Here is a 16,217-nt window from a genome sequence, read left to right on the forward strand (position 1 = left end):
AGAACAGTTAAAAATCATAGATGCTCTCCCTCCGAGAATCGAACCCGAGACTCCATACACCCAAGGCTCACGTGCTAGCCTCTAGACCAGCGGCGATGGCAACGCTCACTTCCTGTGTCGTTAGGGATTACGACCACTGTATTGCCAGCTATCAGTTCTGTGGGTTGTATACTATGATCACATGTTTCTTCTTTGCTGGAAGAGTAAAACCTACATTATATGTAATACATGAGGTATTTAGACCTACATGCTCTTCATATAATGTAATAAAAGGGTCATGGTGTCGGATTTTAATACATGACGTATTGCAGTATACAACATGCTTTGCATTACTTGTTTGTTTTTAGACAGCTACTAGCTTAGTGTTCTGAAAGGTTGTGTATAAACTAGGGATAGCCCGTTCCGGAATTATTAGTTTTCGGACTCCCGAAAGTAAAGCCGGACAAATTCCGGAATTCGGAAAATTCCAATTTTGTAATAATTTCGGAATTCGGAAAAATCCGGAATTTAGAAATTTCTGATTTCGTTAACATTCCGGAATTCGGAAAATCCGGATTTTTTCGAAAGTCGGAGTTTTTCTCAATTCCGGAATTTTTTAAATTCCGGATTCTTTCCGAGTTCCGAAATTCTTCTGAATTCCGGAGTATAACTGAATTCCATAATTTTGCGAAATCCGGAAAGTGAAAGTTCCGCTTCCGAAAAATGAATTTATTTTGGTTAATATGAATCGTGGCGGAAATCAGTCTTTGACCAGGTAATCGCGACTGCTTTGAAAGAAATGGGGAGTATGAGAATTCAATCTGTCATATTTGTAGTTTTGTGTGGAGAAAGAACGAACTTGTGAACCAGTGGTTTAAGAAAAACTCAAGTTATTAATATAAACTTTGCCGACTTCATAAAAGAAATACGAAAGACATTTTGAATCGAAAAATATAACATACAAGTTTGCAAGCGGAGAGAAAGAAACCTAACGTAACCAGACTAAAGACGGATCGTTTACCGCGTAGCGATCGCGGTTCAGTGGTCAAGGTGCTTCTGCGAATGCACGTTGCAATTTTTTTTCTTACTTTAGATTTTTCTTGATGGCGATTGATCAGCGATAACATACGTTTTATTATATTCAGATATTTGAATACTCGGATGTTTCAATACTTGAACTATCAAATCTTCGGGAATAATAATAGTAATAATAATAATTATTATTATCTCGTAGAAGATTAAAAGCTAGAAGCTAAATTATCGCTCAGGTCATACCATTACAAGGAGAAACGTGACATTTGGAAAGAATATTTCGGTTTGGTTTAATGTTGCTCACGAGAAGAGGAGTTTCTCATCTCGTTTGTAAACCAAATAAAATAACATGAGAATTAACATTTTACATTCAAGACGGGTCAGGGCTAAATCAAAATTTTCGTCTCTCTTTGGAGATGAAAATCGAGACGAGGTGAAAAGTATCGTAAACATTTCCCGTCTTGTCTCGATTCTCGAAATAGTGTATGTCCATTCTTTAAGTAACAATTGCTCTGTAGACTGAATCTCATAGGCTATTTCGTTACATTGTATTTCAGAGCTCATTGAATTATGCTCCGTGTAGGTATTTTTGTAGCAAAGCTTTTATATTTACCTCTGCATATTCTAAAAATTAGTTTATTATATGCCTTACTGTCGCGTGATATTCAGTTATATTTATTACAGTTATTTTCCTCAAAACATACTTTCTACATGAAACTTCAATAAAAGGTTCTAGTTTAAAATGTTGGTAGTTGCAGAGGTGTGTCTTGAAGGTACGGAACCCTTTCCCCGAAATCTCTACTTTTAAGTAAGTTTTGCCCAATTTCAGGGCAAGTTTAAAACTATTATTATTATTATTATTATTATTATTATTATTATTATTATTATTATTATTATTATTATTATTATTATTATTATTATTATTATCAACTCCATGTATAATCTTTAAAAGATATACGGTTTGTATCTGAATAGTAAAAGCTAATTGACTGTCGATCTCGGTCGTCTGGAAGTTTTCAGGAGGCAAGGACATCGGTCACGTTCTGGGTTTGAGTTCCGAAGGGGCAAGTATTCGGGCTCGAGCAAAAAGTTGTTAAAAGTTATAGGCTTCATCCAAACATATTCAAAACAGCAGGGACCGGGTTTGGGCTTCTCAACGGCTCGAGCGGCTCGGCTTACAGCTCATTCAATATCGAACCGAATCGAGAAGTGAGCCGAGCCAACAGCTCACTACACCGAGCCGATTTGAGCCATCGGCTTAGTTGAGCTGAGTCGAAACGTGCTGATGAACTAGTTTCAACTTAGCTGGCTCGAACCGGTTCACATGAGCCGAGTAGGTGACCCATCCCAACCGAGAAAGCTCGAGCCATCGGCTCAATTGAGCTGAGTCGATGGCTTGTTCCAACTAAGCCGGCTCGGGTCATCGGCTCATCCCAACCGAGCTGACTCGAGCTGTTCGCTCAGTTGATACGAGCCGAGCCGGTTGATATCACTACCCGAGTTGGTCTTCTGCTTGGGCTCAAGAATTCGACCGTGCAGATCTCAGCCTTGATTTTAAGAACTACAGTATATACTTATATTGGTGATTACGACATTTGAGGCTGTCTCGTAATAATAATAATAATAATAATAATAATAATAATAATAATAATAATAATAATAATAATAATAATAATAATAATAATAATAAACTCTTGTCTTCTCGTTATCTAGACGAGACGAGATACACTAAAATTGCCCCACGAGATGCACTAAAATTACGAGATGAGACGCACCTCTGTCGTGAGCAACACTAAAAGTATTCCACATTACTCCTTACATTTCTCATGGCTTTTGCTTTCCAGTCTGATCAGGCCAATATTTCAAAACGAGTTAAAACGAGCGAGAGAGCCATTATCAAACTCAACTCAACTCGAAACTAGACCTCGAAAACAGCGACTTGGCTCGGAACTCAATTCAAGAAAATTACCTTTGACTCGACTCAAATTGTACTCGAGTTGAATTGAATTTTGGCTCGACTTGTGCTCATCCCTATTCGTGTTTGTATTTTATGTTTCCACTTCAACAATGTCTACTCTTTTTTCTCCTTTTACCTGCTGTTTCTGGATTTCTCTTTTGGTGTCGTCCTTTATTTACATTGTGCACTATTCTTATTCCCAGCTTGTGACCCGCTTCAATGTCTTATTCAGTTTAGGCTTTTCTTCTTACACTTCACATGTGATTGATTTAATTCTCACTTTCCGCGCACGACCGATGAAAATGTTTTATTATTATTATTATTATTATTATTATTATTATTATTATTATTATTATTATTATTATTATTATTATTTTATTATTATTATTATTATTATTATACTATTGAACTTGCACGGCGAAATTACTATATAATACGATCTTATTTCTGTAATTTTACTCCATTGTATGTTATTTAGTTTATTAATGGGCACTAAATTGTCTCCAGATCAACGAATAAATTAACTACGGCATGCACTTTGGTGGAAATATCATTGCAATAAGATTATTGGTTCGTTCCAAACATGTTCATGTAATGATATTTCCACCAAAGTGCATGCCGTAGTTAATTTATTCGTTGATCTGGAGACAATTTAGTGCCCATTAATAAATTAAATAACATACAATGGAATAAAATTACTGAAATGATATCGTATTATACAGTAATTTCGCCGTGCAAGTTCAATAGTATAATAATAATAATAATAATAATAATAATAATAATAATAATAATAATAATAATAATAATAATAATAATAATAATAATAATAATAATAATAAAACACTTTCATCGGTCGTGGGCGGAAAGTGAGAATTAAATCAATCACATGTCAAGTAAATGTAAGGAGAAAAGCCTAAACTGAATAAGACATTGAAGCGGGTCACAAGCTGGGAATAAGAATAGTGCATGGTGTTAATAAAGGACGACACCGACAGAGAAATCCAGAAACAATAGGTAAACGAAGAAAAAAAAGAGTAGAAATTGTTGAAGTGGAAACAAAATACAAATACGAATAGGGATGAGCAGGAGTCGAGCCAAAATTCGACTCGACTCGAGTTCAATCCGAGTCGAGTCAAAGGTATTTTTCTTGTAGTACTTAAAATTATACTGTAGTTCTTAAAATTAAGGCTGAGACCTGCACGGTCGAATTCTTGAGCCCAAGCAGAAGACCAACTCGGGTAGTGATATCAACCGGCTCGGCTCGTATCAACTGAGCGAAGTTGTTGTATTACTATACATCTGCTTCCGCCCCTGTCAAATCTGGTCGATCTCGTTGACGCGACATATTTGCTTTTTTATACCCTTTTCTTCGTTTACTGAACAAAACCGTAACTATTCTGAAATATACTACTGCGCATGCCTCGTAGATAAATATTTCTGATGCCAATAGTTTCCGTTTTGTCCAAGGAATGTTCTTTTTCTTATTCCCAGCATGACCCTTTTATTACATTATATGAAGAGCATGTAGGTCTAAATACCTCATGTATTACATACAATGTAGGTTTTACTCTTCCAGCAGAGAAGAAACATGTGATCATAGTATACAACCCACAGAAGTGATAGCTGGCAAGACAGTGGTCGTAATCCCTAACGACACAGGGAAAGAGTGGTGCCATTCCCGCTGGTCTAGTCGCTAGCACGTGCGCCTTTGGTGTATGGAGTTCCGGGTTCGATTCCCAGCGGGAGAGCATCTATGATTTTTAACTGTTCTCGATGTTTCTGTGTTCGTGTCTCTGTCGTTATAAGTTATTAGAAAAAGCAAGTTAAACGAGTGAAGCAAGTAAAATTAGCAATAAGTAAGTTACTGAAACACGTTCAGTGAGTCAGTTAAAAAAAAGTGGACAAAGCACTGGCTTTTCGCGCCGTCCATGCGAGTTCGAATTAATCTCGGCTTGATCTTTTATCCATTTGAGAGAAAATATTGCTTCTTTACGCTACAGGTGGTCCACTCTTTTCGTATTTTTCGCAGTCGTTCACAGTTAAAGTAACTGACTATTATTCTTTCTACGAATGATGGATCTTCTCTTCGGCTTCATGTCAAACACGCACACGTAATGAAAAGACGCTGTCGATAATAATAATAATAATAATATGAAATATTAGTAGCTTACTCGTGTGTGTATTTCGACAACATAATTTTATATTATTATGTGGAAATAAGTAAGGCTGGCTGGCGCCCCCCCCCCCCCATATTTTTTTCGATGCGCTTTATGGGTCCACGGTGTCCAAAGTTGGTCCCATCCCAGTATCACCTCTCGATATAAGTTATTGACACTTTGCCTAAAGAGGGCTCTGTCGTGGCCCCATGAGTACCCATGACAATGACTCTTCGTTCCTTTTGCATTGCAATCGCTTACTTTTCTGAGTACTATGAGTGCATACTGTCCAACGTTGCTCCCATCGCTCTACAGTTTCTCGTTCTCTCGATATAAATTACAAATATTTTGTTTGTAAGGGAGATATGGCGTTACAATCATTACGTTTGAAGAAGAATTGATTAAGATATTACCTTGCCACAAACAACACCTATTATTATTCCACCTTGCCACAAACAACACCTTGCCACAAACAAACAACACCTTAGCATTCATAGGAGTACCAACCCCAAAAGCAGCTAATCGTTCATAAATTGACGCATCACTACTAAGTGCTTTTTTCCATGCTTTAGTTTCTAGCTCCTTATCTGCAATATGTCTTGACTCTGTTTCTTTATTGTCTCTGTAGTATATATCGTGTTCTTTACAAGCCTCATCTAATGGGTTAATACCTTCATCACCTCTTTCTAATCTTTCTTGAAGCCTTGTAAAAGGTCCGCAAAATCTAAAGGCAGGTATATGTAACTCTGGTATTCCTTTCATGTTTAAAATCTTATTCATTAGTCCTTTTCCAAGCTTCTCATCATTCCAGAATCTTGGTGGTAATGTATTTAAAATCTTAATCAAATAACCTATACCTTTTGGATCATTAGGAATAAATTGTGAAAGTTTATTATTAATCATACTAACTATACCTGCTTTCTCATTGTAAAAGTTATTATTAGCAGCCTTTTCTTCTCCATCTATAACTATTAACCGATCAATTAACTTTCTCACATCATCCATCCATATATATTCTTTAGGTATCTCTGTATATTGTTTAATTCCTTCACCAGTTTTTTTAGGCGTCGTGTTCTTTTTTGTTGGTGTTGGAGGTAAAAATGGTTTAATATTATCATCCCAAATAGGCTTGATAATATTAATGTACTTAGAACCTCTATTAGATGCTACTTTTTATCTCGATTATATTTTTGGAAGGCAGCATCTGACTCTATTATTATTTCCTTGTACTGTTCAAAATCGTCATCGTCATAATCGTCAATGGTTTTATTAGTATTCCTCGTTAACAATTCGGATAGACCTTCTGTTCCTTTATAAGTTTTACCATTAATTATCAAATCATCACCATTCACTTTAACTTCTGAATTTCCTATCTTATTTATTATTCTTCCATCTTCTTCTACAACTCTTATTCCAAATACACTATCATTTCTTTTACTATAATATTTCGTTGCAACCTTACCAAATGATTGTGCTGTTGTTAAAGGTTCTACTCCTTCCACTTTGTCTTTAATCTGTTTTCTCATTTGTTTTATTTCTCCCGTTATAGGCGTATCACTACTACTTGGGGAACTATCATAAGTTATCTCTTTAGGTGTTTCTAGTAGACTAGGATCTATTGAAGCCGTCTTATGTACAACTGGAACAAGTTCAGTTATTAGATTTTTATTTTGTTCTGCTACTTCTTTGATTTCACTCCCCAAGTTTTGAATAGCATCAATTACAGGCTGTTCTTGTGCCATAAATTTATCGTATATACCTGCTCTTTCTTTCTTCCAAGATTTGAAGCCCTTTATCAAGAACTTCTTTAACTTGATATTCTTATTAATTTCTTTCTCATCCATTTATTATATAGAAAACGAACAAACGTCAATAAACGTCAAAGAACGTCAAAAAACGTCAATAAACGTGAAAAACGTCAAACGTTTAAGAAGTGTTTTGTTTTGTTCCTATACTTACCATTGTTTACCTTCCTTGTCATATCAATTACTATAAAACTATAATCTTGTTGCCAACATTTTGAACATATCTCTTTAAATTTATCATAAGGCATATCTCCTCCAACAAACTCATTATACACATGTTTAAGATTAGTATCATCTTGTCTAAATACACATAGTTAGTTAACGTTATCTCTTATAAGCTGTTTAGGTACTTTTGAATATGTTTGTGCAAGATAGAAACAGTCTAAATGTCTATGTCTACCTCTTGTAAAGTAATTTCTAACAGTATCTTGATTCTCCAAAATATAATCGTCAAACACAACAGAGTATTTTTCACATTCATCAATAGGTACAATAGAGTCATTACTGCTTAAGAACGTTGCTATTTGTTTATTGAACTTTAGTTCTGCTTTCTCAAATCGATCTTTTAATTGCTCATACTTTGACTGATTCATGCTTTTAGAATATATGTAGAAGTAATTATTGTTTAACCAACCTGGTTGTAATAAGAAGTTAAACAACAAAAAAGTTTAACCACACCCAGATGGACCCACGATAAGGCATCGAATATCATCAGGTATAAGTTCTCCATTTCTTTTCTTAGCTGTTGTTTCTTTTATCATCTCTTTTACATCCCAATTAATAGTTTTCTTACTCATTTATTATAGAGAAAATCATCACCTTTTATGATCTTATTTGTCTTAGAGTATTCATAACCTAGAAAGGCCATCCAAGATCATGTAGACGAAGAAGATAAGAAAAATTTTTCAGAAGTTAGGGGCATTGAATCAATGCCCTACGTTGGGGTCCACCAGCACTGCACCCCTTTCAAACAGTTTGAGGATGAACTGTAAGGTGAGCGTTTTGCTCACCTTTAAAATCTCTATATGCCCGTTGATATTTTGTTCTTACATGATCTCTGATTGCTTCTTGTGGGTTTTGATATCCAAGAATGTTCCCAACGTCCTTACCCTTGTGCCTGATATTGTGTTATTGATCTTGTTACCTGCTAATTTGACTTTATATGATGCTTGTTTGAAACCCTCGGAATTCCGATGATTAATTTTCTGCTCATAGTACCAGTACAGACGCGGTTCGTTGATGAAGGTTATGTGAGGGTGCACGGTCGATAATAATGTGTCAGTATTTTGGACACTTGTAGTTTCCAGGTCTTCAAATCTACTCTGTTACTAAACCTACCGGCGGCTACAGCGTAGCCCCCTTGGCTTTTGTATTCGTCTGTCTATAAGTGGTTGCCTTGGGTTGTGATAGCTTCTTGGTCTTTGAGGCAGTTAAACAGATTGATAGAGTTAGGATCGTAGCAAGTGCCTTCTTGTAGTATGTGTCTGAGATTAAGAGGTCTGCTGGATTTTTACCTTTAGATGAGAGAAAATACTTAACATTTTGGACCTCCGAATACAGTGGGGCACCTTTTATGATCTTATATCTTTAAGTTGTTCTCTGATCTTAAGCAACGTATCTTTTATATATTCGTTGTCCATTTCACCATTTAGTGTTATTATCATCTCTAACTGTTCTTTAAATGAGTTAATACAAGTGACAATGGTTTTATATTCATCTTTTCTTTTGCTTATGTTTAACTTAGAAGACAAACCTGTTATAATAGCACTTCCAGTTGCAAGAGACGTTGTTAATATCGAGTAAATTGTTACAGGTATAAAAATATTAATAAACCCAGTTGTTGCAGAAAGTATAACCGATAACGTGATCAAAGTGTAGTATGCATATTTAACAATTCGTAGTTTTCTCTTTTTCTTCTTTAAACTGTATTCTAACTTTTGAATGATATCTTGTATTAACTTGATTACTTTCTCTTTTGGAATATCTCTAGGTAAATCAAACTCATTCATTTATTATATAATAAATGGCTAAAGTATTTAAGTTAACGAGTGATACTTCTGTTTTAAAGAAGAAGCTCCATTACGAATTAGACAACAGTAGCAACTATTTAAGTATAGGATTAGTTGGGTTTTACAGTACATATCTAACTCCAAACATAACAACAGAAAAAACAGTTTCTCATATGGTGATAGACAAGTTTTTATACCAGAAGTACAATATAATTTAAAATCACTTAATGAGTATTTAAAATCTCAATCCATCAACATAACATTATCAGAAGATCATTTAAGAAATAGAGTTAAAATAGAAACTGATAGTAATGATGTTACAATTGGGAGTATAGGTACTGTCCTCGGGTTTAATGTTCTTGAAGTTTTAGAAAAGAACAAAACACATATTGGAAGTAAGTTGCCAAAGTTTCACCCATTCGATACAATTAATGTTCATTGCAATATAGCAGATGGTATGTTTGTTAAAGATACTGAGTACACACATAGAGAAACAGGAAATATAGCATCATTTAAAACAGATGCCGAGTTCAAACATAGTATTATTTATGAGCCTACTTATCCATTATTTTTCCCTATATCCAAAGACAAGGTTGATAATTTTGAGATAAGAATAACAGGTGAGAATGATTCCTTAATTGATTTTGGTGGAGCTACAACAACTGTACTTTTACAAACTTAGATTTTCTCTTAAATAAATAGGAAGATGTGTTCTATTAAAGGTTGTATGTTTAGTGTTCCTTATAACGAACTAAAGGATCTAAATATTGATCATGTATTAACCAAGAAACAGCTTAGTGATAAATCTAAGAAAATTAAAGAAGGTAAAGGAATGGATTTAACTTTAACTACTGCACAAATGAAAAAATTAAGAAAGAGCATATGGGTGGTTTTATCTTTACAATTCCGGCCATTTTAGCAGCTTTAGGGGCAGTTGGCTCATTAGCAGGTGGTGCAGCAGCGATTACTAAAACTGTACTTGATGCTAAGAAGAATAAACAAGAACTAGAAGAACAAAAAGGCACAATATGGCTATGGAAGAAAAGCAGGGAGCAGGTAAACCAAAGAAGTCAAAAAACTAAAACCATTGACCAACTTCGATATAGAGAGGTTGGTTAAAGAATTAAAGATAAAACGATTTAGAGGTGTATTTATGAGTGATGAACTTCCACAAAAACCCTATGTAAATGAGTGTGGTGTAGTTAAACTCGATAAATCAGAAAACATTGGTACTCATTGGATATGCTATTGGAAAGATAACAACATAAAGTACGTGTTCGATTCTTATGGTGGGGTTCCTCCTAAACAACTGGTACAATATCTTGGTACCAAAAGCTTATTTTACAATGACGAACGAATACAAGACTTTAATTAAGTTATATGTGGTCATCTTTGTGTTAAGGTTTTAAATCTTCTAAATCAGGGGTATTCTTTTAGTGATGTTATGTATATGATTAAAAATGATTAGGTTTAGGTGCTTTTATGGTTTGTATCCATAAAAGTTTTGTTTAAGATAAATATGGAAGCTATACACAATAGATTTTTAGATTATTTTGAGAAGCATCAGGATGAACTCGATGATCTAGTTAGATATAATTTTTATCAGTATTTTGAGTATGTTAGTGAGATAGACTTAAAAGATAGAAACAATGTATATGATGTTATTGATTTTTGGAGGATGCTAATACCTAAATTTTTGTACACAGAGGAAGAGTTGGAAAAGTTATGTCCAATAATTACCTTAAAGGAGTTGTTGTCAAATTATAGCTCTAGACCATTAAAATGCAGTGATTGCGGTAGTAAGTCATTAACAAAAGGTATGATAGATACATTTGTGATGATTGTTCTGTAGAGAGTGGTCAGGTTTACAATATTAATGAAGAAATGAGAGCTGGCTGTGCAAGAAAACCGTGGTATGATACTACAAAAAGATTTAAGTTACAGCTATCTCGTTTGCAAGCTTTACAGGATAGAATTATTCCTGAAGATGTGTTCAAGGTGTTAGATGATGAATTTAGAGATATGCCAAAAGATTTAATATCAACAAAAGATGTTCTAGAAGTACTAAAGAAAAACAAATACACAAAATATTATGATGATGTCTATTTAATACACTATCGCCTTACCGATCAAAAACGATTAAACTTACGACATATGGAAGAAACACTTATAAACGACTTCGAAAACTTATACAAGGCCTTTAAAGAACTGTATCCGAAGAGAGTATTGTTTATTAACTTAAAATGTGTATTGCACCATCTGCTGAAAAAGCACGATGTTAATGTTGATATTGATTTTAAACACTGATCTAAACAAATAGAGATGTTAAAGAAATGTTTTGAAAAATTAGGATGGACATTTTCTGTATAATAAATGAGTATGGATATATTTTGTAATGTTAAAGATAGAAAAGATCATGTTGATATTAGTGAAGAAAAATTAAAATTGTTGGAGAAGTTAAATGATGTTGTTAGCGTAAGTCAACTTAGATCGATAGAAGCTCAATTAGAGAACGATAGAAAACGATTTGAAGATGCATTAGAAACGTTACAAGACACATACATAAAGAAAGAAGATATTGAAAAGGTTAGGACGGATACTACTAAATTGATCATGCAAAAAGAAACTATACCCCTAATATGTCGATTGAGAGCTAAAAATGTTAAGGAACCAGTCTTTAGAATATTCAATCTTTCTAATGGTTATAAATTTCTCTATGAAAGAAAACGTTTAAAAAAAAAAGTAGTAAACGAAGAAAAGCAGTGTAGAGGAGAGGAGTCGCTAAAATTAATTCTCTTTAACGAGGACGATTTACGAAACATCATCTACTAATCGAAATCATGATTATTCTCCAATAAAGTAACTTCCAATAAACCTTTTGTTATTGTTAATTATTCCATATCGGACTCCCGAAGAAAACTCATCGAAGCAATTTATTGACCGTGCCAATAGCGACTACTCTGTCATGACTCCGTTTTCTTTCATTTAGAAATAGGAAAGAAAGAGAAGAAAGTAGAAGGGTAAAAGATGGAGGTAGGTAAAGAAGAAAGAAAAGAAATAGGGTATTTTAATAAGAAACAGATTACTGGATAATTCCGGAAATATAGTAAGAAGTCGAGAAAGTCGTTGAAAGATGAATCATTCTAAATGTTATTAACGACTAATCAATTTCGGAATGCTTCGGAATAGACACATGTTCCCTCATACCACCCAGACCTAGCTCCAGGCACCACGATCATGGGGTTGCCCAGACCTAGACCCGGAAATGAGAAAAGTGAAATTTAATTCTTTGTAATGTTATTCCAACCGGTGATTGATAACCATCCAGCATCTGAACTCTGTCCTCTAGGATCGACCACACATATGAATTAGCCAAGAAGAAAAAAAAATCAAACTTATAAACTCAATATAAATTTATGTATCGTATCAATAAGAATTTCAACTTCCTGGAAGAAAGATGTCGTATTTAGGCTTATCCTGCTTTTTTTGTTTCACTCCTCGAGCCGATTTAAACCATTAGTAGCGGTCCTTCATGACCTAAGTTATTTACAATAACACATATGTTGAAACATGACACATATATTATAGATGTTAATACAACAGATGATATCACTAAAATTACTTAAATTAAATCTATCATGCATTCACACGCTCACTCACTCAGGACAGTGTATATATGTTTAAAGGAAACCAACTAACTACAAAGGTACAAATAGTTTATTACATTCATAGTGGAAAAAAGGGACAAAACAAATAATTATAAGAAAATATTAAAAGCACAAGTTCTTGGTTATATATTAATAGAGTACATAGTTTATATTTTAGTAAATTTTTATATATTCAATCGTCTTGACAAAAAATAATTACATATATTGTATCTTAGGCATGACTTACGCTAACAACATCATTTAACTTCTCCAACAATTTTAATTTTTCTTCACTAATATCAACATGATCTTTTCTATCTTTAACATTACAAAATATATCCATACTCATTTATTATACAGAAAATGTCCATCCTAATTTTTCAAAACATTTCTTTAACATCTCTATTTGTTTAGATCAGTGTTTAAAATCAATATCAACATTAACATCGTGCTTTTTCAGCAGATGGTGCAATACACATTTTAAGTTAATAAACAATACTCTCTTCGGATACAGTTCTTTAAAGGCCTTGTATAAGTTTTCGAAGTCGTTTATAAGTGTTTCTTCCATATGTCGTAAGTTTAATCGTTTTTGATCGGTAAGGCGATAGTGTATTAAATAGACATCATCATAATATTTTGTGTATTTGTTTTTCTTTAGTACTTCTAGAACATCTTTTGTTGATATTAAATCTTTTGGCATATCTCTAAATTCATCATCTAACACCTTGAACACATCTTCAGGAATAATTCTATCCTGTAAAGCTTGCAAACGAGATAGCTGTAACTTAAATCTTTTTGTAGTATCATACCACGGTTTTCTTGCACAGCCATCTCTCATTTCTTCATTAATATTGTAAACCTGACCACTCTCTACAGAACAATCATCACAAATGTATCTATCATACCTTTTGTTAATGACTTACTACCGCAATCACTGCATTTTAATGGTCTAGAGCTATAATTTGACAACAACTCCTTTAAGGTAATTATTGGACATAACTTTTCCAACTCTTCCTCTGTGTACAAAAATTTAGGTATTAGCATCCTCCAAAAATCAATAACATCATATACATTGTTTCTATCTTTTAAGTCTATCTCACTAACATACTCAAAATACTGATAAAAATTATATCTAACTAGATCATCGAGTTCATCCTGATGCTTCTCAAAATAATCTAAAAATCTATTGTGTATAGCTTCCATATTTATCTTAAACAAAACTTTTATGGATACAAACCATAAAAGCACCTAAACCTAATCATTTTTAATCATATACATAACATCACTAAAAGAATACCCCTGATTTAGAAGATTTAAAACCTTAACACAAAGATGACCACATATAACTTAATTAAAGTCTTGTATTCGTTCGTCATTGTAAAATAAGCTTTTGGTACCAAGATATTGTACCAGTTGTTTAGGAGGAACCCCACCATAAGAATCGAACACGTACTTTATGTTGTTATCTTTCCAATAGCATATCCAATGAGTACCAATGTTTTCTGATTTATCGAGTTTAACTACACCACACTCATTTACATAGGGTTTTTGTGGAAGTTCATCACTCATAAATACACCTCTAAATCGTTTTATCTTTAATTCTTTAACCAACCTCTCTATATCGAAGTTGGTCAATGGTTTTAGTTTTTTGACTTCTTTGGTTTACCTGCTCCCTGCTTTTCTTCCATAGCCATATTGTGCCTTTTTGTTCTTCTAGTTCTTGTTTATTCTTCTTAGCATCAAGTACAGTTTTAGTAATCGCTGCTGCACCACCTGCTAATGAGCCAACTGCCCCTAAAGCTGCTAAAATGGCCGGAATTGTAAAGATAAAACCACCCATATGCTCTTTTCTTAATTTTTTCATTTGTGCAGTAGTTAAAGTTAAATCCATTCCTTTACCTTCTTTAATTTTCTTAGATTTATCACTAAGCTGTTTCTGGTTAATACATGATCAATATTTAGATCCTTTAGTTCGTTATAAGGAACACTAAACATACAACCTTTAATAGAACACATCTTCCTATTTATTTAAGAGAAAATCTAAGTTTGTAAAAGTACAGTTGTTGTAGCTCCACCAAAATCAATTAAGGAATCATTCTCACCTGTTATTCTTATCTCAAAATTATCAACCTTGTCTTTGGATATAGGGAAAAATAATGGATAAGTAGGCTCATAAATAATACTATGTTTGAACTCGGCATCTGTTTTAAATGATGCTATATTTCCTGTTTCTCTATGTGTGTACTCAGTATCTTTAACAAACATACCATCTGCTATATTGCAATGAACATTAATTGTATCGAATGGGTGAAACTTTGGCAACTTACTTCCAATATGTGTTTTGTTCTTTTCTAAAACTTCAAGAACATTAAACCCGAGGACAGTACCTATACTCCCAATTGTAACATCATTACTATCAGTTTCTATTTTAACTCTATTTCTTAAATGATCTTCTGATAATGTTATGTTGATGGATTGAGATTTTAAATACTCATTAAGTGATTTTAAATTATATTGTACTTCTGGTATAAAAACTTGTCTATCACCATGTGAGAAACTGTTTTTTCTGTTGTTATGTTTGGAGTTAGATATGTACTGTAAAACCCAACTAATCCTATACTTAAATAGTTGCTACTGTTGTCTAATTCGTAATGGAGCTTCTTCTTTAAAACAGAAGTATCACTCGTTAACTTAAATACTTTAGCCATTTATTATATAATAAATGAATGAGTTTGATTTACCTAGAGATATTCCAAAAGAGAAAGTAATCAAGTTAATACAAGATATCATTCAAAAGTTAGAATACAGTTTAAAGAAGAAAAGAGAAAACTACGAATTGTTAAATATGCATACTACACTTTGATCACGTTATCGGTTATACTTTCTGCAACAACTGGGTTTATTAATATTTTTATACCTGTAACAATTTACTCGATATTAACAACGTCTCTTGCAACTGGAAGTGCTATTATAACAGGTTTGTCTTCTAAGTTAAACATAAGCAAAAGAAAAGATGAATATAAAACCATTGTCACTTGTATTAACTCATTTAAAGAACAGTTAGAGATGATAATAACACTAAATGGTGAAATGGGACAACGAATATATAAAAGATACGTTGCTTAAGATCAGAGAACAACTTAAAGATATAAGATCATAAAAGGTGCCCCACTGTATTCGGAGGTCCAAAATGTTAAGTATTTTCTCTCATCTAAAGGTAAAAATCCAGCAGACCTCTTAATCTCAGACACATACTACAAGAAGGCACTTGCTACGATCCTAACTCTATCAATCTGTTTAACTGCCTCAAAGACCAAGAAGCTATCACAACCCAAGGCAACCACTTATAGACAGACGAATACAAAAGCCAAGGGGGCTACGCTGTAGCCGCCGGTAGGTTTAGTAACAGAGTAGATTTGAAGACCTGGAAACTACAAGTGTCCAAAATACTGACACATTATTATCGACCGTGCACCCTCACATAACCTTCATCAACGAACCGCGTCTGTACTGGTACTATGAGCAGAAAATTAATCATCGGAATTCCGAGGGTTTCAAACAAGCATCATATAAAGTCAAATTAGCAGGTAACAAGATCAATAACACAATATCAGCGCACAAGGGTAAGGACG

This window comes from Thermobia domestica, chromosome 18 (assembly GCF_964235325.1).
Source record: "Thermobia domestica chromosome 18, izTheDome1.hap1.1, whole genome shotgun sequence".
Taxonomy (NCBI): Eukaryota; Metazoa; Arthropoda; class Insecta; order Zygentoma; family Lepismatidae; genus Thermobia; species Thermobia domestica.